General features: G+C 44.9%; 1 protein-coding gene across 5 annotated transcripts in view; it reads right to left on the reverse strand.

The window, feature by feature from the left end:
- Positions 1–26,419, reverse strand: part of LOC119962768 (protein FAM214B) — a 195,086-nt gene that overhangs the window by 111,163 nt on the left and 57,504 nt on the right. The window contains exon 1 of one of the 5 annotated variants that reach the window (XM_038790802.1): positions 15,393–15,509. The exons of the other annotated variants lie outside the window; for them this stretch is intronic. The gene's annotated coding sequence lies outside the window, so the exon portion shown is untranslated. Of the gene's footprint in view, positions 1–15,392; positions 15,510–26,419 lie in introns of those variants that run through there. 5 annotated transcript variants of the gene reach the window in all.

Consider the following 26,419-nt stretch of genomic DNA (forward strand, 5'->3'; position numbering starts at 1 on the left):
TGAATGGGCCGGTCAAAAGATCAAGGGTCTTCTCACACCTGAAGGGACTGAAGGCTGATGTAGCAATGCTGCAGGAGACTCATTTGAGGGTAGCAGATCAGGTCCGCCTGAGAAGGGGGTGGGTGGGACAGGTGTTCCACTCAGGCTTGGATATCAAGAACCGGGGGGTGGCGATTTTGGTGGGAAAGAGGGTGTCGTTTGTGGCGGCAGAGGTGGTGGCAGACAAGGAGGGCAGGTACGTGATGGTGAGGGGTAGGCTGCAGGGAGAGAATGTGGTACTGGTAAATGTGTATGCCCCGAACTGGGACGACGCGGGTTTTATGAGGCGCCTGCTGGGCCTCATCCCGGGACTGGAGGCAGGGGGCCTGATCATGGGAGGGGACTTTAATACGGTGTTAGACCCTGGGCTGGATAGATCGAGTTCCAGGACGAATAGGAGGCCGGCAGCGGCAGAGGTGTTAAGGGGGTTCATGGAGCAGATGGGAGGGGTAGACCCATGGAGATTTGGTAGGCCTAGGGCGAGGGAGTATTCTTTTTTCTCCCACGTCCACAGAGTGTACTCTAGGATCGATTTTTTCGTATTGAACAGGGGGCTGATACCGAGAGTGCAGGACACGGAGTACTCGGCCATTGCGATATCGGACCATGCACCACATTGGGTGGACGTGGACATGGGGGAGGCGCGAGACCAACGCCCGTTGTGGCGCCTGGATGTAGGGCTGTTGGCGGACGAAGAGGTGTGCAGAAGGGTGAGAACGGGCATTGAGAACTATCTGGGTACGAATGACACAGGTGAGGTGCAGGTGGGGACGGTTTGGGAGGCCTTGAAAGCAGTGATTAGAGGAGAGCTGATCTCCATAAGGGCACACAGAGAGAGGAAGGAGAGGCAGGAAAGGGAGAGGCTGGTGGGGGAGCTCCTAGAAGTAGATAGGAAATATGCGGCGGCACCAGAGGAGGGGCTATTAAGGGAGCGGCGTAGCTTGCAGGCCAGGTTCGACCTACTGACCACTAGGAAGGCGGAAATGCAGTGGAGAAGGGCGCAGGGTGCGGCGTATGAGTACGGGGAAAAGGCGAGCAGGATGCTGGCACACCAGCTTCGTAAGCGAGATGCAGCCAGAGAGATTGGGGGAGTGAGAGAGAGGGGTGGGGACGTAGTGCAGAAGGGGCAAGAGGTGAATAGGGTCTTTAGGGACTTCTATAGGGAATTGTATAGGTCTGAACCGCCGAAGAGGAGAGGGGGAATGAAGAACTTTCTCGACAAATTGGGGTTCCCAAAGGTACAGGAGGAGCTGGTGGAAGGGTTGGGGGCGCCGATAGAGCTGCAGGAGCTAATTAAAGGGATAGGCCAGATGCAGGCGGGGAAGGCGCCGGGGCCGGATGGGTTCCCGGTGGAGTTTTACAGGAAATTTGTGGACTTGGTGGGTCCAGTGCTGGTGCAAGCCTTTAATGAGGCGCGCGAGGGGGGGGTTCTGCCCCCAACAATGTCGCAGGCCCTGATCTCCTTGATTTTGAAGCGGGACAAGGACCCGGTCCAGTGCGGGTCCTACAGGCCCATCTCCCTCCTGAATGTTGACGCCAAGCTGTTAGCAAAGGTCCTGGCAACCAGGATAGAGGACTGTGTGCCAGGGGTAGTCCATGAAGACCAGACGGGGTTCGTGAAGGGACGCCAACTTAACACAAATGTCCGGAGATTGTTAAATGTGATTATGATGCCAGCAGTGGAAGGGGAGGCGGAGATAGTGGTAGCGCTGGACGCGGAGAAGGCATTTGACAGGGTGGAGTGGGAATATTTGTGGGAGACGTTGGAAAGGTTTGGGTTTGGGGAGGGATTTATCAAGTGGGTAAAACTGCTCTATTCAGCTCCAATGGCAAGTGTGGTAACAAACGGGAGGAGGTCAGAATATTTTGGGCTCCATCGAGGTACTAGGCAGGGATGTCCCCTATCTCCCTTACTCTTTGCATTAGCGATTGAGCCGTTGGCGATGGCACTGAGGGGTTCAGGGGGGTGGAGAGGACTGACAAGGGGAGGGGAGGAACATCGGGTCTCGCTCTATGCGGATGATTTGTTGTTGTATGTGGCAGACCCGGAGGGGGGAATGCCGGAGGTAATGGGGATACTAGCGGAGTTCGGGGACTTTTCGGGATATAAATTAAATCTGGGGAAAAGTGAGGTCTTTGTAATACACCCGGGAGACCAAGGGGAGGGAATTGGGAGGCTCCCCTTCAAAAGAGCAGTTAAAAGTTTTAGGTATTTGGGGGTGCAGGTGGCAAAGAACTGGGGGACCCTCCACAAGTTGAACTTTTCCAGACTGGTGGAACAGATGGAGGAGGAGTTTAAGAGGTGGGACATGGTGCCGCTGTCGCTGGCAGGGAGGGTGCAGTCAGTTAAAATGACGGTCCTCCCGAGGTTCTTGTTTTTGTTCCAGTGTCTGCCCATCTTCCTCCCCAGGGCCTTTTTCAAGAAGGTAACGAGTAGTATCATGGGGTATGTGTGGGCACATGGCACCCCGAGAGTTAGAAGGGTCTTTTTGGAGCGGAGTAGGGATAGTGGAGGGCTGGCGTTACCCAACCTTTCAGGATATTACTGGGCGGCAAATACATCGATGGTACGAAAGTGGATGATGGAAGGGGAGGGGGCAGCCTGGAAGCGCATGGAGAGGGCGTCCTGCGGCAACATAAGCTTAGGGGCACTGGTAACGGCACCATGGCCGCTCCCTCCCACGAGGTATACCACGAGCCCGGTGGTGGCGGCCACCCTCAAGATCTGGGGGCAGTGGAGGCGACACAGGGGGGAAGTGGGAGGTCTGATAGGAGCACCACTAAGAGGGAACCACAGATTTGCGCCGGGAAACACAGGAGGGGGATTCCAGAGCTGGCAGAGGGCGGGTATTAGACAACTGAGGGACTTGTTTATAGAGGGGAGGTTTGCGAGCCTGGGAGAGCTGGAGGAGAAATTTGGGCTCCCCCCGGGGAACACGTTCAGGTACCTCCAAGTGAAGGCATTTGCCAGACGACAGGTAGCGGGGTTCCCCGCGCTCCCCGACAGGGGGGTGAGTGATAGGGTGCTATCAGGGGTCTGGGTCGGGGAGGGGAAGATCTCGGACATCTATAAGATTATGCAGGAGGTGGAGGAGGTACCAGTAGAGGAGCTGAAAGATAAGTGGGAGTTAGAGCTGGGGGAACAGATAGAGGACGGGACATGGGCAGACGCCCTGGAGAGGGTCAACTCGTCGTCGTCATGTGCGAGACTAAGTCTCATTCAATTTAAGGTACTGCATAGAGCCCACATGACGGGGACAAGGATGAGTCGGTTTTTCGGGGGTGAAGACAGGTGTATTAGATGTTCGGGAAGCCCTGCGAATCATGCACATATGTTTTGGGCATGTCCGGCACTGGAGGAGTTCTGGAAGGGGGTGGCAGGGACGGTGTCGAGAGTGGTGGGGTCCAGGGTCAAGCCAGGATGGGGACTTGCGATCTTCGGGGTTGGGGTGGAACCGGGGGTACAGGAGGCGAGGGAGGCTGGAATATTAGCCTTTGCGTCCTTGGTGGCTCGGAGGAGGATCTTGATTCAGTGGAGGGACGCAAGGCCTCCAAGTGTTAACACCTGGTTAAACGACATGGCAAACTTCATCCAATTGGAAAGGATCAAATTCGCCCTGAGAGGGTCGGTGCAGGGGTTTTTCAGGCGATGGCAACCCTTCCTGGACCTCTTAGATCAGAGATAGAAACTGAGGCCGCGACAGCAGCAACCCGGGAGGGGAGGGGAGGGTGGGAGGGAGGGGGGAGGAGGGGGGGGGGGGGGGGGAGGGGGGACAAAGACGAAGGAAGTACGGTAGCGGTGGTGGCACGGGCAAGGCCTGCCCGAGGACGCTGCTAGAAATGATAAGTTGGTCTGACTGTCGGTTCGCCGGCGGGGGGGGGACGCGCGAGTAGGGGGGGGGACTTTTTTCTTTTTCTTGTTAAGTAGGGGGGTTTGACTTTGTTTTGTTATAATTTAAATGTAAATGTAGGGGGGGTTAAAATGTTTGTATTTTGAAAAATTTCTTCAATAAAAATTATTTAAAAAAAAAAAAAAAAAAGCAAAATTAGAACACATGGGATAGGGAGTAATACATTGGCATGGATTGAGAATTGGTTAACGAACAGAAAAGAGTAGGAATAAATGGGTCATTCTCAGGTTGGCAGGGTGGGCTCTGCAAGGATCAGTGCTTGGGTCCCAGCTATTCACAATCTATCAATGATTTGGTCATGGGGACTAAATGTAACGTTTCCAAGTTTGCTGATAGTACAAAACTAGGTGGCAATGTGAGTTGTGAATGGAATGCAAAGAGGCTTTAAAAGGATTTAAACAGGCTACACTGTGGCCAAGAACATGGTAGATGGAATATAATGTGAAAAGAGTAGAGCTACCCAATTTGACAGGGAAAAATATTTTATAAGTGGTGAGAGAATGTTCAAAGGGAACTGGGTGCCATTGCTCACGAGTCACTAAAAGTTAACATGCATGTGTAGCAAGCAATTAGGAAGGTAAATGGGATTTTGGCCTTATTGCAAGGGGATTAGAGTGCGGGAGCAAAGATGTCTTGCTGCAATTGTATAAGGACCTTGGTGAGGCCCCACCAGGAGTAGTGTACAGTTGTGGTCTCCTTACTTAATGATGTACCTGTCACAGAGGAAGTGGGATGAGTGTGTTCAAGACAGAGTTCACTAGATTTCTGGGGAGTAAAGAAGGGATATGGGGACGTGTGGAAAAATAGCACACGTAGAAGATCATCCATGGTCTAACTAAATGGCGAAGCAGGCTTAAGAAGCCAAATGTATCTACACCACATGAACTGGCAGCTCACCGCTACCTTCTCAAGGACAGTTAGGGAAGGATAACAAATGCTGGTCTAGCCAGAAACATCGACATCCTGTGAAAGTTTACAAAATAGCCAATTTTATCATCAGCTTTGCTCATTTGACAACCTGCTCTGGAATGAGAAAGCAATGGGTTCAAGCTTCACTTCACGCGTGTAACAGGAGTGCTACTTCATTGCAGCTGCTTCCTTTAAACCAAGGTACCACCTGCCTGTTCGGGTTAAGGTAATGGATGGATCCTACAGCACTGTTCCAAAGAGTAAAAGCAGCTTCTCTAATGTCATGTTCACACTGTTCCATCAATCCACAGCCCATGAGCAGATAATTATTCATCTCATTTGCTGCTTGTACAATCTTGCTGGACACAAAGAGACTGCTGCGTTTACCTATATTACAATATTTACTGTAAAAGAAAATTACACCATTGTTTGGGAAATGCTTTAGGATATTCTGAATAGTAAAAAAGCCACACAAATCATTTCTTTTTCTGAATTGTATTATTAGCAACTCCCCAAACGTTAGTTAAGTTTTAATTTTCAGTATCATTTAAACATTTCCAAGACCTGGAAGGTATTCCAAATTTTTTTTTAAAGAGTATTTAATAAAAGCCCCCCAAAAATGATTCAAATGCCTTGAAGCAATTTTGGATGATAAAAGAGTGGTGGTAGGTTCCTGTTATTCGAGTGCAGTAGGCTGTAAAGAAGGCTAATGGTATGTTAGCCTTCATTGCAAGAGGTTTCGAGTATAGAAGCAGGGCTGTGTTGCTACAATTGTACAGGGCATTGGTGAGGCCACACTTGAAGTATTGTGTGCAGTTTTTGTCTCTTTCTCGGAGTGAGGATGTTCTTGCTCTTGAGGCAGTGCAGCGAAGGTTTACCAGATTGATTCCAGGGATAGCGGGACTGTCATACAAGGAGAGATTGACTAGTTTGGGGATTGTTCTCGCTAGGGTTCAGAACAATGAGGGGGGATCTCATAGAGACTTATAAAATTCTAACAGGATTAGGCAGGGAAGATGTTACCAATGATGGGTGCTTCCAGAACCAGGGGTCACAGTCTGAGGATTCAGGGTACACCATTTCAGACAGAGATAAAGAGACATTTCTTCACACAAAGAGTGGTGAGCCTGTGGAATTCATTACCACAGAAGTAGTTGATGCTAAAACTTTGAATATATTCAAGAGGCAGCTGGATATAGCACTTGGGGAGAATGGGATCAAAGGCTATGGGGAGAAAGCAGGATTTGGCTATTGAACTGGATGGTCAGCCATGATCGTGATGAATGACAGAGGAGGCTCGGAGGGCCAAAAGGCTACCCCCTGCTCCTATCTTCTATGTATCTATGAGTATGTCGAAGCTGTAAGTGATCTCATTGCCATCTGTGGGTCCTCTCATGACCGAAGTATTCGATGCGAGATCAGCATAGATATTCATAGAACTGGCATTTCATGTTGCCTTTGCTTGGGGGAATTCCTGCAGCTGTGCCAACACTGGACCTCATCTGGGCTTGCCGGATATGAGTATTTGGCACAAATGGTCCTCGAAGAAAACCACCTTTCAGTGTTTGCCTTGTAGCCACCGAAGCTGGCCACTTCCCGACATAAAATGGAACATTGAGTTGCATGCAGGGAAAATTGGACAATGACAATGAGGCAAGTAGGTTGCAGCACCTCTCTGTGGATTCTGTCTGTGAAGAAACCAGACAGCATAGAAACTAACAAGCTGCGCATATTAATTAAGCGATTCCCGGGCACAATGGACACAATTAAGAATAACAAAGGCCACGCTAGACTCTTCGGCGCCAGCGGGAGTCCCAGACAATAAGATACAAACAGCCCCAAGAACCGCCCAGTGATGGAGGAACAGCCCTGTTATTGGGGAAATTCAAATCAATCGATTGGGAAGAGACCCAATCGATTGCAAGTTTATAGAGGGTCCGTCCAGATGGGTGCAAAACCCAAAACAGTATAAGACAGAGACCCCGACTCCAGCTCTCTCTCTCAGCCAGCCCTCCTCTCTCTTAGCCATCCCTCCCAGCACAACACCTTTGCAGCAGCTCTCCAGGAACTTGAACGCAAGAAGGAGAGGCCTGGCCAATTGCTACACCGACAAGTAAGTGTCATACAACACATGCTACGAGAGTAGACACTCCTGACCCCTTTAGTCCACACCAACTGGGAGCCTGCGGATCCAGGACAAAGCAAGAGGCCATTGTTCCCTGATCCGGCAGTTCCCTTATTCCAGATAAGTATTGGCCTAGTAGTGGTAGGAACAGTTTAGTCTTAGTTTATATGCATGAGTAGCAAATAACTGTGTAATAATAAACGTGTCTTGTTTGAACTTACTAACTGGTGTATTGAGTCATTGATCTGAACTTGAACCTCGTGGCGGTATCATAAGGATACCTGCCGACTCTAGAGCTAAGGAATAAAACAGAGCCAACTGAGTGTTAAGCACACTCACCCAGAACGAGCAACAGCCTCCACATGGTCCAGTTATCTGCAGTGTCTTCCCAAGGGAGAGGTATTCTGCAATGCATAAGTTTGTAATTCTCATATTTTTTCAGGATATCCTTGTGTCATTTCTACTGACCACCTTGATATTGTTTGCCCAGTTCCCTGTAGAGTTTTGCTTGAGGATTCTGAGTGGTCCTTGTGGGAAACACAGCCCACTATCTAAGTTTAATTTTCTGCAAAGTGGCTTTGTGATTTTGTCCCAACATTGAATTCCTATGACAAACCTCAGGTATCTTTAGTGGAAGCGTTTAGAACTTTGACGTGGCATCTATAGCAGACCGAGAATTCTGTACCATATAACAGGGTGGTAAGGGCAAGGACCTGGTAGAGTTTTGATTTTAGTCTTTAGCTAATTGCCATGCTGCTTCAAGACACGATCATGGAATTAGCCATCTGCAGAACCCGTGCACAGATATCTTCATCAGTGGTGGCATCCTTAGAGAGCACCCTATCAAGGTATTGACACTGTTTCCATCAAAACAATGGTTATGTCTCGAGCATATAACGTAGTCTGATGTTTGCTGAAACTTAAATTCGGTCCTGGAAACACTGATATGGCAGAGGCACACATTTTGGATGATTGAAGAGCTTCTCTGAACTGAACTCAATGTTGACGCCTGCAGACATGTCTCTGATGACTTCCATCTGTTTATTAGCTGCAATCCTTAAGGAAGTGCTTGAAGGCATGTTGCATACTTCCTTTTCATCATTGATTACCACAAAGACATCCAACCTCTTTCCATCAGCACAAACTCATCCAGTGATGCCATCTTGAACTTGTCAAACCTGTTTGGATATCATAGCTTGGAGAGCCTTAAGATCAGGTTGACTCAGTGTCAAACGCTTTAGTTAGGTCTATGAACAGCATATGTAGATCCTGATTTTGTTCTCTGCACTTTTCTTATTTTCTGGCTACAAACCACCATATTGGATGTCCCACGGTTTGCCCTAAAACTGCACTGTGATTCAGATTCAGGGAGGACATCATCGACAAGACTGTCCAGTTGATATTTAAGAGTCCTTGTAAAGGTGTACAAGTGAGAGGAGACTTGGTAGTTGTTGCGTACATTTATAGATTCTTTCTGCTGTCAAATGCTGACAATGTTTACATCCTGTGAACTTTTCCCTGATCCGAGATACTCTCGAAGATAGCAGTACGTTTGTTGACAGGCTCTGTACTATTACACTTCCAAATCCCTGCTGGTACACAGTCTGGGCCAAGGGCTTTGCCATGTCTGGTAGACTTAATTGCCTTTGTCACCTCATCCACAGAAGGAGGAAGAGACAAAGGCACCATAAATATTCTAGTACAGCAAGAAAATTGTTAACCTATATGAAGTTGAATAGTATGCCCAGAAGAATAACTTATTCCTCATTACATTCTGCTATAAAGCTATTACAACAATTGTAACAGAAATTGAAAACTGGAAGGTTAGGAAAAAATACACTTTCACAAAACATGCTCCCTTCGTCCCTTCTCCTCCCACCACTTCGCCAAAAACATTACCAAAACTGCAAATAATATTTCCTGACAGGAGTGCAAGTTTTTTTCCCTGCCATTTTTGCTCATAAAAGGAAAACCATTTTGCTAAGATTATTCAACATACTCATCAGCAGGTAGCTTTTTAAAAAATCATAAAAGGAACATTAAACTCCAATTGTAGAAAACTTAGCAAATATTTTCATTTTCATAAACTCATGAGAATTGGTGCAACCAGATAGCGAATATTACTGCATTACTATGGTAACAGGAAATAATTTAAACCAGAAAGTGAAATGCCAGTGTACTTTTAATGGAAGGAATACAAAGTATTTTCAAATTAGCAAACTCTGACTCGGGGCAACATGGTGAGATGTACTTCATTAAAAAAACACGAGTCAGTCAGGATATCTACATCACTGAAAAGCCCAACATTTTTTGACCCTGGACCTTTTTGAATCACTGCATTTTTTGTGGTGAAGGTGTTTCCACAATGTTGTTCATTAGGGCATTCCAGAAATTCAATCCAGGGACACTGAAGGAACAGCATTGTATGATAGTCATAAAGGCCTCCCTCTGTACTGCAACCATTTTATGTCACAGAAGAATCAGAGAATCTCCACAGGCAGATGGAGGCCATTTGGTCCATTAGGTCCACACCAACTCTCTGAAAGGGCACTCCACTCAGTCCTCTCCTCCACCCTATCTCCATAACCCTACCTAACCTTTGGACACCAAGGGGCAATACAGCACGGTCAATCAACCTAACCTGCGCATCTTAGGAGTGTGTGTGAGGAAACCGGAGCACCCGGAGGAAACCCACTCAGACACGGGGAGACAGTGCAAACTTCACACCGTCACCAAAGGCTGGAATTGAACCCGGGTACCTGGAGCTGTGATGCAGCACTGCTAACCATTGTGCCACCATGCTACCCATTTTTGTTTCCAAAAAATAGAAGAACCATAGAATCCCTATATCCCTTTCAGTTCTAGCTGGTGTGCAACTTGAGAGAAATGTGAAAGTGAAAATTTTCCCATGCAATTTCTGCCCTTATCCTTCCATGTAATGGGGGGGGGGGGGGGGGGGGGGTGTCACACACTTGGGATGTTGCCAAAAAGAAATCATGGCAAATTCGTGCAATGCAACCTGGAGACAGTATCGCTGTACCTACTGTAACCATGGTACATAGGTTGATAATATTTCAGCTACCAAAAAAAGTGGACAGCTTTATCCTGGATGGAGTTGAATTTTTTGAGGGAAGTTTTGTATTTAGTATCATCCAGGCAAGAATATTCCAATACACTCCAGACTTTTGATTCAGCTGAGGTTCTGGCCAATGATGAACACCTAGAATGCTGGCTGTAGGGAACAAATACTATAGAATGTCAAATAGAGATGGTTAGATTGGCTTTTGTACCTGGCACTTACATAGAAAAATTAACTTAGATGGCTGATCATAGCAATGCTATTTCCCTGTCCCACGCCCATGTCCCTTGATGTCTTAAATATCTAGAAATCTATCTCGATTTTGGTCTTGAATAGACTCAATAATTGAGCCTCCATAGCCCCTTGGTGGAAGAGAATTTCAGAGAATTCTGGAGTTAAGTAGTTTCTCTGCATCCTAAATGATCGGCTCCTTATCCTGAGACTGCCCCCATGTTTTAGATTCTCCGACCACTGGAAATAATCTCTCAAGTGTCCATTCTATCAAGCCCCTTCTCCAGAGAACATTGGTTCATCTCAGTCCTAATTGTCCTATGCCTTATTCGGAGACTGTGACCCCTGTTTCGAGGTTCCCCAACCGGTGGAACCATTCTTCCTGCATCTTCCCCATGGAGCCCTGGAAGAATTTTGTATGTTTCAATGGGGCCACCTCTCATTCATCTAAATTTCTGGAGAATATAGCCCCACCCTCCTCAGAGGACAATCCCACCATTCCAGGAATCAGTCTGGTGAACCTTTTATGGCAGGTAAATCTTTCCTTACATTAGGAGGTCAAAAGTGTGCACAATACACCAGGTGCGCTCTCAACAAGGTTCTATTCAATTGCAGGAAAACTTTTCTTCTGCACTCCAAACCTCTTACAATAAATGCCAATTTTCCATTTGCCTTCCAAATTGCTTTCTGCATCGACATGTTAGCTTTCAGTGACAAGGACACCCTGGTTCCTTTGGAAATCAACACTTCCCAATATCTCACCATTTAAGAATTACTTTGCATTTCTGTTCCTCCTTCCAATCTTGATTTTTCAATCACACATTTTCCATGCTATATTGTATCTACCACGCTTTTGCCCACCCACGTAGTCTGTCTAAATCCCTTTGAAGCCTCTTTGCATCCTCTTCACAACTCACACTGCCACCACATTATGGATATAAATTGTGAATAGCTGGAACCCAAGTATTGAACTTGGTGAAACCCCACAAGTCAATGCCTGCCAACTTGTGAGGGTCACTGGCAGAAGTTGTAGCCCATCCCCAATTACCCAAAGAAGGTGATGCCTTCTTGAACTCTGGCCCCATGTGGTGCAGCTACATCCATAGCGCTAATGAGGTGGTCGGGCGGGGGGGGGGGGGGGGGTTGTGGAGTGGGGTGCACGTTGGAGTTAAAGGATTTGGACCTAGCGATAATGAAAGAATAGTGATATTAGCATCTTCTGCCCTTATTCTTTTGTCCTTCTAGTTGATAGGGGTAGTGTTTGAAAGTACTGTTGAAGGAGCCTTGTTGAGTTGCTGTGGTGCATCTTGTAGATGCACCAATGATGGAGGGGCTGTGTTAATGTCCTGCAGTGACTACTTTCAAATTGTGTGCCCGATATCAGTAACCAAAAGCGCATGTGGATTAGCCTCCGATAACCACAGCCTCTTACTTTTATGCTCAGTATGCTCCAACCAAGGGAGAGTTTCCCCATGCATCCCATTAACTTCGATTTTGCTTGGACACCCGGTCAAATGCTGGCTTAACATCAAGAGCAGCTACGCTCGACTCACCCCTGGAGGTTAGCTCTTTTTTCCATGTTTGGACCAAGGCTGTAATGAGGTCTGGAGCCGAGTGGCCCTGCCAGAACCCAAATTCAGCATCGGCTTGCATGCTACATGCCACTTATCATCCATTGCCTGGACGTTGTCCAGGCCTCACTATATGTAGGCACAGGATGTTTCATTATCTGAAGAAGTACATCAGCATGTTCCACTACCTCAAGACACAGGAATTAATAATGGCTGGGGTCCATTGAGAATATGACCGAGTGATGCTTGGAGACCGCAGCTTTTTAAAAAAAAAAATCATTGGTTTACCCCAAACCAATGATTCCAGCAGCAGACAGAAAGATGACACGATTTAGTACAGGAAAGGAATATAATTACGAAGTCAATACTTTACATTGTAATATTCTCTCCGCCCGGACACCTCAACTCAGATCGTAGGAGCTTACCCTAAAACACAATCCAATTTACAAGGGAGTCCCAAAAAGGCATGCGTTAACATGGCTTAATGCGAGGAAGATGACCAAATAACAAACTGGCCCAGAATTTGAGACTGTAATGATTGCAGCAGTGCTAACCACGGCGCCATCCTGTCGCCCTTGATTTCTATACAATCAACTGGGAATTCTTTAAAAATATGCCGAGCCAGCGCTTTTGGTTACTGAAATCGGGCACACAATTTGAAAGTAGTCACTGCAGGACATTAAAGCTCTCGTCAGTGAACAGCTCTTACGCCCAGAAAGCACAATAGTCAATTCCAGACTAAAACACACCAAGAATCCAGACGAGAATCTTATTTGCTTACTGTTCAGGAGAATCGAAAAATGAAAGACATCTAAAACAAGCACTCCTACTGAAATTAATACTTCAACAATATAAAATTTGTTCAGGGGGGAATCACCCCAGCTTTTATGCACCTAATTTTGGTTAGGTTCCAGTAACTAGAAGCAGCTCTTCAAAGGGCGTGTGCCTCCTGACATTTTGTAGCCAATTCATTGTGGTCTGTCTGTTGTGTGCTTTGGAAACGTACCAGCAGCTGACACAAAAAAAAAATCGGACAATTAAGGCATGGCTGAAATGGGTCTTTTGTGTTCTTCAGACCAATTTGAAAGAAGTTATCCTGCAGTATAAAAAAGGTAAAGGCAATTACATATGCGATTTTAAGAGGTTTTTTTTGAGAGCAGGGGTAGAAAAAAGGACAGTTTATAAGTCTCAACCATTTACAAGAATGATATTCTAATCACAGGATAATATTATTTTGGACTGCGTTCACCTTGATGGCTTTTTAAAAAATTATTTCACGGATTGTGAGCATTTATTGCCCATACTTAATTGCACAGCAGCACAGATTCATTGGCAAGCTCACGGAAGGACATTTTTTGTTTAAAAACTTGTAAAACATTTAATATTCAAAAGGACTAAAACATTTAACCTGAATTAAGGCACCCGTCTTTAAGATTATACCCCATCTACTCCCACCCCATTCTCCTCGTGTTGCAGCTGCAATCAGCCGAATCTTAGCATCATGTGGGGCACAGACAGCTCAATGGCACTCGAAGAATGGCCATAAGTAGGTGAACTTTCCACGGAATGTCTGCTAATCAGCTTCTTCCACCAAAAATGGAGCAGCCCCACCAACCTTGCGTTTCACACTCCCTCCATATGCCTTTACTCCTTCAAAAATACACTTTAAAAAAAATAGAGACTCATAGAATCTGCACCGACCCTCCGAAAGAGCTCTCTAGCCTCACAAATAAAATATGACCTGCATAGACAAAATACCAGTGGGCTACCACCATCCATGGAACTGCAGCCCAGCACATCAGCACACATCTGGGCAAGGGAATAATATTTTTAAAAATTGAGGAATGGGTGGGAGGGGGAAGAAATGATAATCCTGAAAAGGAAAGAGCATTATTATAACTCAAATGTAAACCCTTCATCATGAAAGGACTTTTAAAAAATGTGTTACATTTACTTCATGATCTTCCCTAAATCTTGATTTCATCATCAGGTTTTTCAGCATTTGCAGTAATACAGAATATGAACTGATGAAGTGGAAGAGCCAAGTTTCAAGAGTAATACAAAACTACAGAGACTCAGAGGAAGTGAACAAACTGAGTTTCATTCTCTCCGTTTTTCTTCTTTAGTCGTTCATGTGGGCATAACTGGCTGGGCTAGCATTTATTGGCCATCTAAGAGTCAACCACATTTCTGTGCATCCGTAGTCACATGTAGGCCAGACCAGGAAAAGATGACAGATATCCTTCCCTGAAGGACATGAATGAACCAGATGGGGCTTTTATGACAATTGACAAGGGCTTTATGGCTGTCATCTGCCCTGGTGGGATTCGAACCCAGGACCCCAGAGTATTCCCCTGGATTATTAGTCCACTGAAATGTCACTACACAACTGCCTCTCCTTACTCTCAGTTTAGGATGTCTACACAACCTGGCATTTTTTTGTCAAACTTGACTGTTTACTGCCCTATATTGATCATACAGGCATCAATTTTTAATACAGGTATCATATCACAAAGTCTTATAAACCCATAGAAACATTAAGGAAATACACTGGACTGGCTTGCGTTAATTGTCTGAAAAGTTGATGAATTCAAAATAAGCTTAATGTGCTTTTTATTAAAAGAAAACACTAATGTGTGTCTTTTTCTCTGAAATTTGCGCTCACAGTATCCATTTCACAAAGGCAGGCATTGTAAATTGAAGTAATTACAGGAGCCCTACAATGGACCACAAAACATGTACTACCACTCAAACAAACATCCTCAAAGAATTTCCTTTCAAGACTAATGAACAATTGTGTAATTACAATGCATTTCCTGTAGCATCAAAAAAAAACTAAAGTATCATTGGCCCTGGAGACGGACAGAAATAATCAAAAGGAGGATCTGAAAAACGATTAACACACTCACAAGCACACATACACAGTTTGCATGGGTTAATTTATCCAATATCACAGGATGCTACTGGAAACGCGTATTACTATATTTGGTCCTTTAGGTAGCACTTTGCTGAATGATCACTTTAATATTTCATGCATTCAAATCGAGAAAGCCCTTAGGTGACATGCAAGTATGAACACCTACCAGCTTTTAAATATCATTCGTGCACATTTATCAATTAGGACAACCATTTCAGACCCTGCAAAATAACTAAAATAGCCCGCAACAAAAAACACAATTGTCAAGTTCAATAATTAAACATTTCTAAATATATTGCATGGAAGCAGCATATTGTAAATTTAGCAGCTCTTGGAATAATCAGTAACGCACTGACAACATTCCAAACAACTCCAAACACATGACGAATTACCCACTGCTTTGCCTCACATAAAGACCATAATCCAACAGCGCTCACCCAGTTAACTTTCCTATAGAATATTCTATTCCACTGACTGCTATCATAACCACACAGTGCCTGCCAGGAAGGCAACATAAAGCTTTATAACCTTACTTAAATACAGTTTGTGGCCGTCACAGACAGACTTTGAGCAGTATCATCAGTTATTAGTGACCCTTTGTGATTCTCACCCTTTCCTAGCGACAGTGAAAGAACGTTGACATACACCGCCTTGTTCGTGCTGGAAGCTTTCACTTCATTCCTACCAGCTGACTGAACAAGCTCATTCGTCAGCTCTGGCCTTTCAGCAGAGCACACAGCTGATTGGGGGAATCCAGCCTGCTACGATTGGCAATTTACACAGAAAACTCCTCTTTGTTGCCTTGCAGTGTCATGGTAGGTCACTAACAGAACAGAAAGCTCTAACATTATTCAGGCTAGAAAGAAGACAATACATTCATATGCAACTTTTAGTGTGCCATTTTAAAAACTTATTGCCCACAGTAGACCCACAACAAATTAGAAACTGAAGGAACAGGGCTCCAACAGAATTCGATAGATTTTAAAAATCAGCCATTTCTCTTTTTTAAACCCTTAAACGCAAGTCTATTTTTAAACAAAATCACAAATGTTCAATTTTGTTCAGTGAAACAAACCAAAGTTGAAGGGTAATTGCAGAACCAGGTGTAAAAATGCAATATCATGCAAATTTGTATCAAAACCTTCAGTTTTCATTGAGAAAATTACACTTCTCAATATGCCCCACATTGCACATGGGAATCTTGAGATACTTGTCAACTAACCCTCCTCGTTTTGAAAGCAAAGCAAAAAAAAGGAGAGCATTAAATAATCAAATAAATTATTGCTAGTATTTCCAGAATTGCTTTGATGAGCAGAAAGAATGCAAAACATCTATTTTAAAACAAATGCCAGTGGCCACTTAACATAGACTTGTAAACAGACAATAAAATATTCTAAACCAGAGTTATTACTCAAACATTTACAGCATGACAATGCTTCCCAGCAACATTTATTGCTCTTCATTTAATCATTCATTAATGGGACATGGGTGTCCCTGCCCAAGGCCAGCATTTGTTGCCCATTCAAATTGCCCTCAAGAAAGTGGTGCTGAGTCATCCCCTTCAAATGATTCAGTCTGCGTGGTGACTGCTGTTAGGACCTATAATATAAAACATAGCTACATGGCCTACTCCTGTTCCAATGAGATTATGTTCAGCCATTTAAAAGATGACTAGCTAATCCTCAGCCATAACGTCACTTGATCAGCAACAACCCCGAAGCTTAGTTTGGAACCCACCAGGTCCAATCAGCTACAGAATGCGACACTAACTTGGTCCAAAAATGGACAAAAGAACTGAACTATAGAGATCAGATAAGAATGACTGCCCTTAACATCAAAGCAACATTTGAGCAAATGTGGCAGCAAGGAGCTCCAACAAAACTGAAGTCAGTGGGAATTAGGGAAAGCTCTCCATTGGTTGGAGTCATGCCTAGCATAAAGGAATATGGTTGTGGATGTTGGAGGCCAACCATTTCAGCCCTAGGACATCACTAAAGGTGTTCCTCAGCATAGTGTCCAAAGCCCAAAAATATTTAGCTACTTCATCAATGACCTTCCCTCCAACACAAGGTCAGAAGAAGGGACATTTACAAATGACTGCACAATGTTCAGTTCCTTTTGCAACTCCTCAGATACTGAAGCAGTCTGTGCCCCCATACAGCAAGACCTGAATAACATTCAGGCTTGGGCTAACAAGTGGAAAGTTTATATTGATATCACGTAAGTGGCAGGCAATGATTGTCTCAAATCTAACCATCGCCTCTTGACATTCAACAGCTCGCCAAGTCTGCCACCATCAACATCCTGGGATAAAAAAGTTTAACTGGATCAATCACATAAATACTGTGGCTACAGTAGCAGAACAGAGGTTGGGAATTCTGTGGTAAGTAACTCAGCTCCTGGCTTTCCAAACCTTGCCCACCATCTAGGATGCACAAATTAAGTGTACAATGGAATACTTTCCATTTGCCTGGACTAGAGATGTTTGATACCAAACAAGATAAAGCAGCCCAATTGATCAGCACCCCATCCACCACTAAATATTCACTTCTTCCATCAGTGCTGCACAGTGGCAGCAGCGTGCATCATCTATGAGATGCTTATCACAGGGAAAACATTAGAAGCTCTTATTAAAGACATTGGAGCAGGTCACCTCAATAAATTCAAGTTACTCAGGCAAAGACAACATTGTTTTGTGCAAGTGAAATCATGTTTAACTAATTAATTGGAGATCTTTGAAGAAGTAGCAGTGCTGTGAATAAAGGGGAACCAGTGGATGTACTGTACTTGGACTTCCCGAAGACAGTTACTGAAGTGTCACATCAAAAATTGTGGGAAATAAAGTTCATGGTATGGGGGGGGTAACATATTAAAATGGATAGAATATTTGGCTAGCTAACAGGAAACAGATTAGGCATAAATGGGTTATTTTCTAGTTGGTAATATGCAACGAGTGGGATCAGTACTCGGGCCTCAACTTTTTACAATTTAGTTAAATTACTTGAATGAAGGGATTGAAGGTATGGTTGCTAAACTTGCTGATGACACAAAGATAGGGAGGAAATTAAGTTGTGATGAGAACATTTATCAAACATGCCTACCGCTCTATCGCCCGCCCACACTATGGCAAATCTGACCATAAGGCTGTGCTCCTGCTCCCTGCTTATAAGCAAAAACTGAAGCGGGAGAATCCGTCAAAGAAAGTTGTGCATTTTTGGTCTGAGGAATCGGATGATCTCCTACGGGACTGCTTAGAGTCAGTGGACTAGTCAGTATTTTAAAACTCTGCGACCAGCCTGAAAGAGTGCGTCACTACAGTAGCTGACTTCATTGGTAAGTGTGTAGAAGACGGTGTGCCAAAGAAGCAAATCCGCATGTTTCCCTACCGGAAACCCTGGATGAACAGGGATATCCACTGCTTGTTGAAGTCTAGCTCTGAGGCGTTCAAGTCAGGTGACCCTGACCTCGACAAGAAAGCCAGATATGATCTAAGGAGATCCATCAAAGATGCCAAAAGACAGTACCGGACCAAGCTCGAGTCCCAGGTTAGCCACAAGGATCCCCGCCGTCTATGGAAAGGTCAGCAAGACATAACAGGCTACAAGATGAAGGCATGTAAAATCGTCGGCTCCAACGCACTCCTCCCTGATGAGCTCAACGCATTCTATGCCCGCTTTGAGCAAGAGGTCAGCGAGTGCGAGCCCTCCACCCCAGAAGCCGCAGATGAACTTGTATCGGAGATCACCACTGCAGACGTCAGAGCAGGCTTCTCGAAGGCCAACCCACGGAAAGCCACTGGCCTGGATGGGGTACCCGGATAAGCACTCAGGTCTTGCGCGGATCAGCTGGCGGGGGTATTCGCAGACATCTTCAACCTCTCTTTACAGCAATCTGAGGTCCCTATCTGCTTCAAGAAGACGACCATTATCCCTGTACTAAAAGAAAGTCAAGCAGCGTGCCTGAATGACTATCGTCCAGAGGCTCTGACATCAATCATCATGAAGTGCTTCGAAGCACTCCCAGATTGCCTTGATCCACGACAGTTTGCCAACCGCTGCAATAGGTCCACAGCAGACGCCATCTTCCTGGCCCTGCACTCTACCCTGGAACACCTAGATAGCAAAGACAGCTATGTCAGACTCCTATTTGACGACTACAGCTGAGCCTTAAACACCATCATTCCTGCAAAACTCATTTCCAAACTCCGTGGCCTTGGCTCCTCCCTCTGCGACTGGATCCTGAACTTTCTAACCCACAGGCCACAAATCAGTAAAGATAGGCAACAACACCTCCTCCACGTTCATCCTCAACACCGGTGCCCCATAAGGCTGTGTCCTCAGCCCCCTACTATACTCCTTATCCACCTAGGACTGTGTGGCCAAATTCCCCTCCAACTCGATTTTCAAATTTGCTGATGACACCACTGTAGTGGGTCGGATTTCAAACAATGATGAAACAGAGTATAGGAATGAGATAGAGAATCTGGTGAACTGGTGCGATGATAATAATCTCTCCCTCAATGTCAACAAAACAAAGGAGAGGAAGCGTAGTGGAGAACATGCCCCTGCCTATATCAATGGGAACAAAGTAGAAAGGGTCGAGAGCTTCAAGTTTTTAGGTGATCACCAACAGCCTACCTGGTCGCCCCATGCCGACACTATAGTTAAGAAAGCCCTCCAACGACTCTACTTTCTCAGAAGACTAAGGAAATTTGGCATGTCAGCTACGACCCTCACCAACTTCTGCAGATGCACCATAAAAAGCATTCTTTTTGGTTGTATCACAGCTTTGGTATGGAGCCTGCTCTGCCCAAGACCGCAGGAAACTACAAAAGGTTGTGAATGCAGCCCAGGGGCAGCACGGTGGCCTAGTGGTTAGCACAACCGCCTCACGGCGCTGAGGTCCCAGGTTCGATCCCGGCTCTGGGTCACTGTCCGTGTGGAGTTTGCACGTTCTCCCCGTGTCTGCGTGGGTTTCGCCCCCACAACCCAAAAATGTGCAAAGTAGGTGGATTGGCCACGCTAAATTGCCCCTTAATCGGAAAAAAATAATTGGCTAATCTAAATTTATAAAAAAAAAGTGAATGCAGCCCAGTCCATCACGCAAACCAGCCTCCCATCCATTGACTATCTATAATTCCCGCTGCCTCAGAAAAGGTAGCCAGCATAATTAAGGACCCCACGCACCCCGGACATATTCTCGTCCAATTTCCTCCGTCAGGAAAAAGATACCAACGTTTGAGGTCACGAACCAACCGACTCAAGAACAGCTTCTTCCCTACTGCCATCAGACTTTTGAATGGACCTACCTCGTATTAAGTTGATCTTTTCTCTACACCTTGCTGTAACTGTAACATTATATTCTGCAGTCTCTCCTTCCTTCCCTATGTACGGTATGGATTGTTTGTACAGCATGCAAGAAACAATACTTTTCACTGTATAATAATAAGTGACAATAATAAATCAAATCAAATCAAATAAGGAGGTTACAAAGAAACATAAATAGATTAAGTGAGTGGATAAAGATCTGGAAAATGGAGCATCAGGTACGAAAATGTGAAATTGTCTATTTTGTCAAGAAGAATAAAATGAAACATGTAAGGAGCATATTCTCTAAATGGTCAGAGATTGCAGGTCTATGAGGTTGAGACAGATGTGGGTGTCCACATGCAAGGATAACAAAAGGCTCAAATACAGATATAGAAAGTAATTAGGAACATTAATAGAATGTTATTATTTATCGTGAGGGGAATTCATAACAAATGTAGGGAAGTTAGGTTTCTGTTGCACAGGGCATTGGTGAGACCACATCTGGAGTATTATATATAGTATTGGTCCACTTATTTGTACATGCATTGGAACCAGTTCAGAGGAGGTTGACTAAACTAACACAGGAATGGGACAATTATCTTATGAGGAAATATTGGACAGACTAGGCTTGTATCCCCTAGAGTTTAGATGAGCAAGACGTGACTTTGATTGAAACATACAAGATTCCGAGTGGTCTTGACAGGTGTACAGGTTTGTTCTTGTTTATGCCCTTATTTTTCCTTTTGATTTGCGCTGTTACATTTTTGATCCATGGATGTTTAATGGACCTGGAACTTTAAGTCAATGCAGCCTGCAAGCAACCTGTACCTTTTTAATGCAAACAGTAGGATCCCGGAGGCTGTGCTGTTTTAGACTGGCCTCCGTGATGACTCAGTTTAATTGATGTGGCTGGTGGCCAATGAATTGGTCTCAAAGGCTGTGCTCTGCCCAATAACAGGTAGTGACTGGATATTATCACACTGGAATATTTTTCAGACCAACGAGGTTCCATTTTAGTTTCCCGTTTGATTCTGAAGCTTGGAAGGAGGGTTTTAATTAATTCGCTCCTAAAGGATCCAGCTAAACGTTCTCCATAAGGTCACAGTGAAGGCTGAGTGTCTCTTCAGCAAGACTGGGTGTCATTCTCTCGAAACTGCCAAGGATTGAAGTCAAACCACGAGCTGGAAGCAGGGTCTGATGTGGATAAAGTGCCTCAAGAAAGAAATAGGCCCACAACAGACTGTGAGGAAAGCCTGCTACAGAACCAATGCATGTATAAATAAGTGGTTCTGTAGCAAGTTGGAAGCAAAGACGATCTTTTGACCTTCGTCCTTATTATTTTCCTCCCCTTCCCTCCTCTGTGTTTGTTTGTCTTGTGCGTGTGGGTAGAGGGTGGAACAGTTAAAGGGGGTAGCAGGTTGGCTTGTTATTCATTTGCATTTTCACAGTTATCCTAGTTATAAATAAATAGTAATTGTGTTTCAACTTACAAACCTGGTGACTATAATTATTGGGGAAACAAGGACCAAATATTTCAGGAATTTCTATAAGAATTATAAGTTAATTCACTTTTTTGTGACTCCGGGGCACATGGGGCTGGAATTCACCGTGCACTTACCCAGGGTGGTGTAACACAGGGTGGATGTGAAGAGGATTTTTCCTCTTGTGGGAGAATGTGGAACTAAAGGTCACTATATAAAAGTAAGGGGTAGCCCAGTTAAAAGACAGATGGGGAGAATTATTTGCCCTCAGAGGGGCGAGAGTCTTTGGAACTCTCTTCTACAAAAGACAGTGGAAGCAGAGTCTTGGAATATTTTAAGGAAGATAGATTATTCATAAGGGGGTGAAAGGCCAGCGGAAGTAAACAGGAATGAAGAGTTAAGGTGACGATATGTTCAGCCATGATCTTATTGAATGGCGGAGAAGGCTAAAGTGGTCCACTCCTGCACCTAATTTGTATGTTCCTCATATCTAATGAACTGCAATAACTCACCAAGGCTGCTTCGATAGTATCTTCTAAAATCATGACCTGTGCCATCTGGAAGAACAAGGATAGCATACACATGGGAACACCACCATTTGCAAATTCTCCTCCAAGTCACACATCATCTGGGATGAGAAGTATAATCGCCACTCCTTCACTGTTGTTGTGTAATATTCTGGAAATTCCTCTCCAGCAGCACTGTGGATGTAGCTACATCATGCGAAGTTTCAACAAGACAGCTCGCCATCACCTGCTCAAAAGCCATTTGCGATGAGCAATAAATGCTGGCCTTGCCAGTGATGCTCACATCTCAAGGATGAAAAAAGTGATGCTCCTTCTGGCACTTTGCACAGCTGCAATTGTTTCTTTAATCAATATTACAATCCCTCCTCCCCACTCCCATCTCTAACGTTCTTGTTGGGCGGCCTGATTTATATCAAAAGAAAACATATCGCGAAAGCGATAAACGATTAACTGTGGGTCAATTCTTTGAAGAGGTAACCAGTACAGTCGACAAGGGGGAGCCAGTCGATGTGGTATATTTGGACTTTCAGAAGGCATTTGACAAAGTCCTATACAAGAGATTATTGTGCAAAATTAAAGCACATGGGATTGGGGGAAATGTATTGAAGTGGATAGAAAACTGGTTGACAGAGAGGAAACAAAAAGTAGGGATTAATGGGTCCTTTTCAAATTGGCAGGCAGTAACCAGTGCGGTATCACAGGAATCGGTGCTGGGATCCCAGCTATTCACAATATATATTAATGATTTGGATGAGAGAACAAAATGTAACATCTTAACGTTTGCAGATGATACTAAATTAGGTGGGAGGGTGAATTGTGACGAGGATGCAGGTACCCTACAGCAAGATCTGGACAGGTTGGGCGAGTGGGCAAAACAATGGCAGATGCAGTATAATTTGGATAAGTGTCAGGTTATTCATTTTGGAAGCAAAAACAGGAAGGCAGATTACTACCTGAAAGGTTGTAAATTGGGAGACAGGAGTGTGCAGCGGGACATGGGTGTCCTTGTGCACCATTCGCTGAAGGTAAGCATGCAGGTGCAGCAGGCAGTAAAGAAGTCTAATGGTATATTGGCCTTCATTGCGAGAGGTTTAGAGTATAGAAGCAGGGATGTGTTGCTGCAATTGTACAGGGCATTGGTGAGGCCACACATGAGGTATTGTGTGCAGTTTTGGTCTCCTTCTCGGGGAGAGGATATTCTTGCTCTCGAGGGAGTGCAGCAAAGGTTTACCAGATTGATTACAGGGATGGTGGGACTATCATACGAGGAGAGATTGACTATGTTGGGATTGTTCTTGCTAGGGTTCAGAAGAACAAGGGGGGATCTCAGAGACTTATAAAATTCTAACAGGACCAGACAGGGTAGATGCGACCAATGATGGGCATGTCCGGGACCAGGGGTCACAGCCTGATGATTCAGGGTAAACCATTTCAGACAGAAATAAGGAGACATTTCTTCACACAAAGAGTGGTGAGCCTGTGGAATTCATTACCACAGGAAGTAGTTTGAATCTATTCAAGAGGCGGCTGGATATAGCACTTGGGGAGAATGAGATCAAAGGCAGTTGGGAGAAAGTAGGATTACGCTATTGAGTTGGATGATCAGCCATGATCGTTATGAATGGCGGAGCAGGCTCGAAAGGCCTCCTCCTTATCATAGAATTTACAGTGCAGAAGGAGGCCATTCAGCCCATCGAGTCTGCACCGACTTTTGGAAAGAGCACACTACCCAAGGTCAACACCTCCTCCTATCCCAATAACCCAGTAACCCCACCCAACACTAAGGGCAATTTTGGACACTAAGGGCAATTCATCATGGCCAATCCACCTGACCTGCACATCTTTGGACTGTGGGAGGAAACCGGAGCACCCGGAGGAAACCCACGCACACACGGGGAGGATGTGCAGACTCCGCACAGACAGTGACCCAAGCCGGAATCGAACCTGGGACCCTGGAGCTGTGAAGCCATTGTGCTATCCACAATGCTACCGTACTTTCCGGCCCGAACACCATGACCCTTAATCCCTTCATTCTTCAAAAAACTATCTATCTTTACCTTAAAAACATGTAATGAAGGAGCCTCAACTGCTTCACTGGGCAAGGAATTCCACAGATTCACAACCCTTTTTCCTCCTAAACTCAGTCCCAACTCTACTTCCCCTTATTTTGAGGCTATGCCCCCTAGTTCTGCTTTCACCCGCCAGTAGAAACAACCTGCCCGCATCTATCCTATCTATTCCCTTCATAATTTTATACGTTTCTATACGATCCCACCACATCCTTCTAAATTCTACCGAGTACAGTCCCAGTCTACTCAACCTCTCCTCGTAATCCAACCCCTTCAGGTCTGGGATTAACCGAGTGAATCCCCTCTGCACACCCTCCAGCGCCAGACGTCCTTTCTCAGGTAAGGAGACCAAAACTGAATGCAATACTCCAGGTTTGGCCTCACTAACACCGTATACAATTGCAGCATAACCTCCCTCGTCTTAAACTCCATCCATCTAGCAATGAGGGACAAAACTCCATTTGCCTTCTTAAATCACCTGTTGCACCTGTAAAACAACTTTTTGCGACTCATGCACTAGCACACCCAGGTCTCTCTGCACAGCGGCATGTTTTAATATTTTATCATTTTAAAATGAAATGAATGAAAAATGAAAATCGCTTATTGTCACAAGTAGGCTTCAATGAAGTTACTGTGAAAAGCCCCTAGTCGCCACATTCCGGCGCCTGTCCGGGGAGGCTGGTATGGGAATCGAACCGTGATGCTGGCCTGCTTGGAAAGCCAGCGATTTAGCTAAACCAGCCTCATTTAAATAATAATCCCTTTTTCTATTATTCCACCAAAATGGATAACCTCACATTTGTCAACATTGTATTCCATCTGCCAGATCCTAGCCCATTCACTTAACCTATCCAAATCCCTCTGCAGACTTCCTGTATCCTCTGCACTTTTTTGCTTTACCACTCATCTTAGTGTCGTCTGCAAACTTGGACACATTGCACTCAGTCCCCAACTCCAAATCATCTATGTAAATTGCGAACAATTGTGGGCCCAACATTGATCCCCGAGGGACACCACTAGCTACTGATTGCCAACCAGAGAAACACCCATTAATCCCCACTCTTTGCTTTCTATTAATTAACCAATCCTCTATCCATGCTACCACTTTACCCTTAATGCCATGCATCTTTATCTTATGCAGCAACCTTTTGTGTGGCACCTTGTCAAAAGCTTTCTGGAAATCCAGACGTACCAGATCCATTGGCTCCCCGTTATCTACTGCACTGGTAATGTCCTCAAAAAGTTCCAGTAAATTAGTTAGGCACGACCTGCCCTTTATGAACCCATGCTGCATCTGTCCAATGGGACAATTTCCATCCAGATGCTTCGCTATTTCTTCCTTGATGATAGATTCCAGCATCTTCCCTACTACCGAAGTTAAGCTAACTGGCCTATAATTACCCGCTTTCTGCCTACCTCCTTTTTTAAACAGTGGTGGCACGTTTGCTCATTTCCAATCCGCCGGGACCACCCCAGAGTTGAGTGAATTTTGGTAAATTATCACAAGTGCATTTGCAATTTCCCTAGACATCTCTTTTAGCACTCTGGGATGCATTCCATCAGGGCCAGGAGACTTGTCTATCTTTAGCCCCATTTGCTTGCCCATCACTACTTCCTTAGTGATAACAATCATCTCAATGTCCTCACCTGTCATAGCCTCATTTCAATCAGTCACTGGCATGTTATTTGTGACTTCCACTGTGAAGACCGACCCAAAAAACCTGTCCAGTTCCTCAGCCATTTCCTCATCTCCCATTATTAAATCTCCCTTCTCATCCTCTAAAGGACCAATATTTACCTCAGCCATTCTTTTTTGTTTTATATATTTGTAGAAACTTTTACTATCTGTTTTTATATTCTGAGCAAGTTTACGCTCATAATGTATCTTACTCTTCTTTATAGCTTTTTTAGTAGCTTTCTGTTGCCCCCTAAAGATTTCCCAGTCCTCTAGTCTCCCACTAATCTTTGCCACTTGGTATGCTTTTACCTTCAATTTGATACTCTCCCTTATTTCCTTAGATATCCGCGGTCGATTTTCCCTCTTTCTACCGTCCTTCCTTTTTGTTGGTATAAACCTTTGCTGAGCACTGTGAAAAATCGCTTGGAAGGTTCTCCACTGTTCCACAACTGTTTCACCATAAAGTCTTTTCTCCCAGTCTACCTTAGCTAGCTCTTCTCTCATCCCATTGTATCAGAGCTATCAACTCATTGGTCGTAATCAGTAGACCCCTTGCACTGAAGCATATAATAT

Source organism: Scyliorhinus canicula, chromosome 3 (assembly GCF_902713615.1).
Source record: "Scyliorhinus canicula chromosome 3, sScyCan1.1, whole genome shotgun sequence".
Lineage (NCBI taxonomy): Eukaryota > Metazoa > Chordata > Chondrichthyes > Carcharhiniformes > Scyliorhinidae > Scyliorhinus > Scyliorhinus canicula.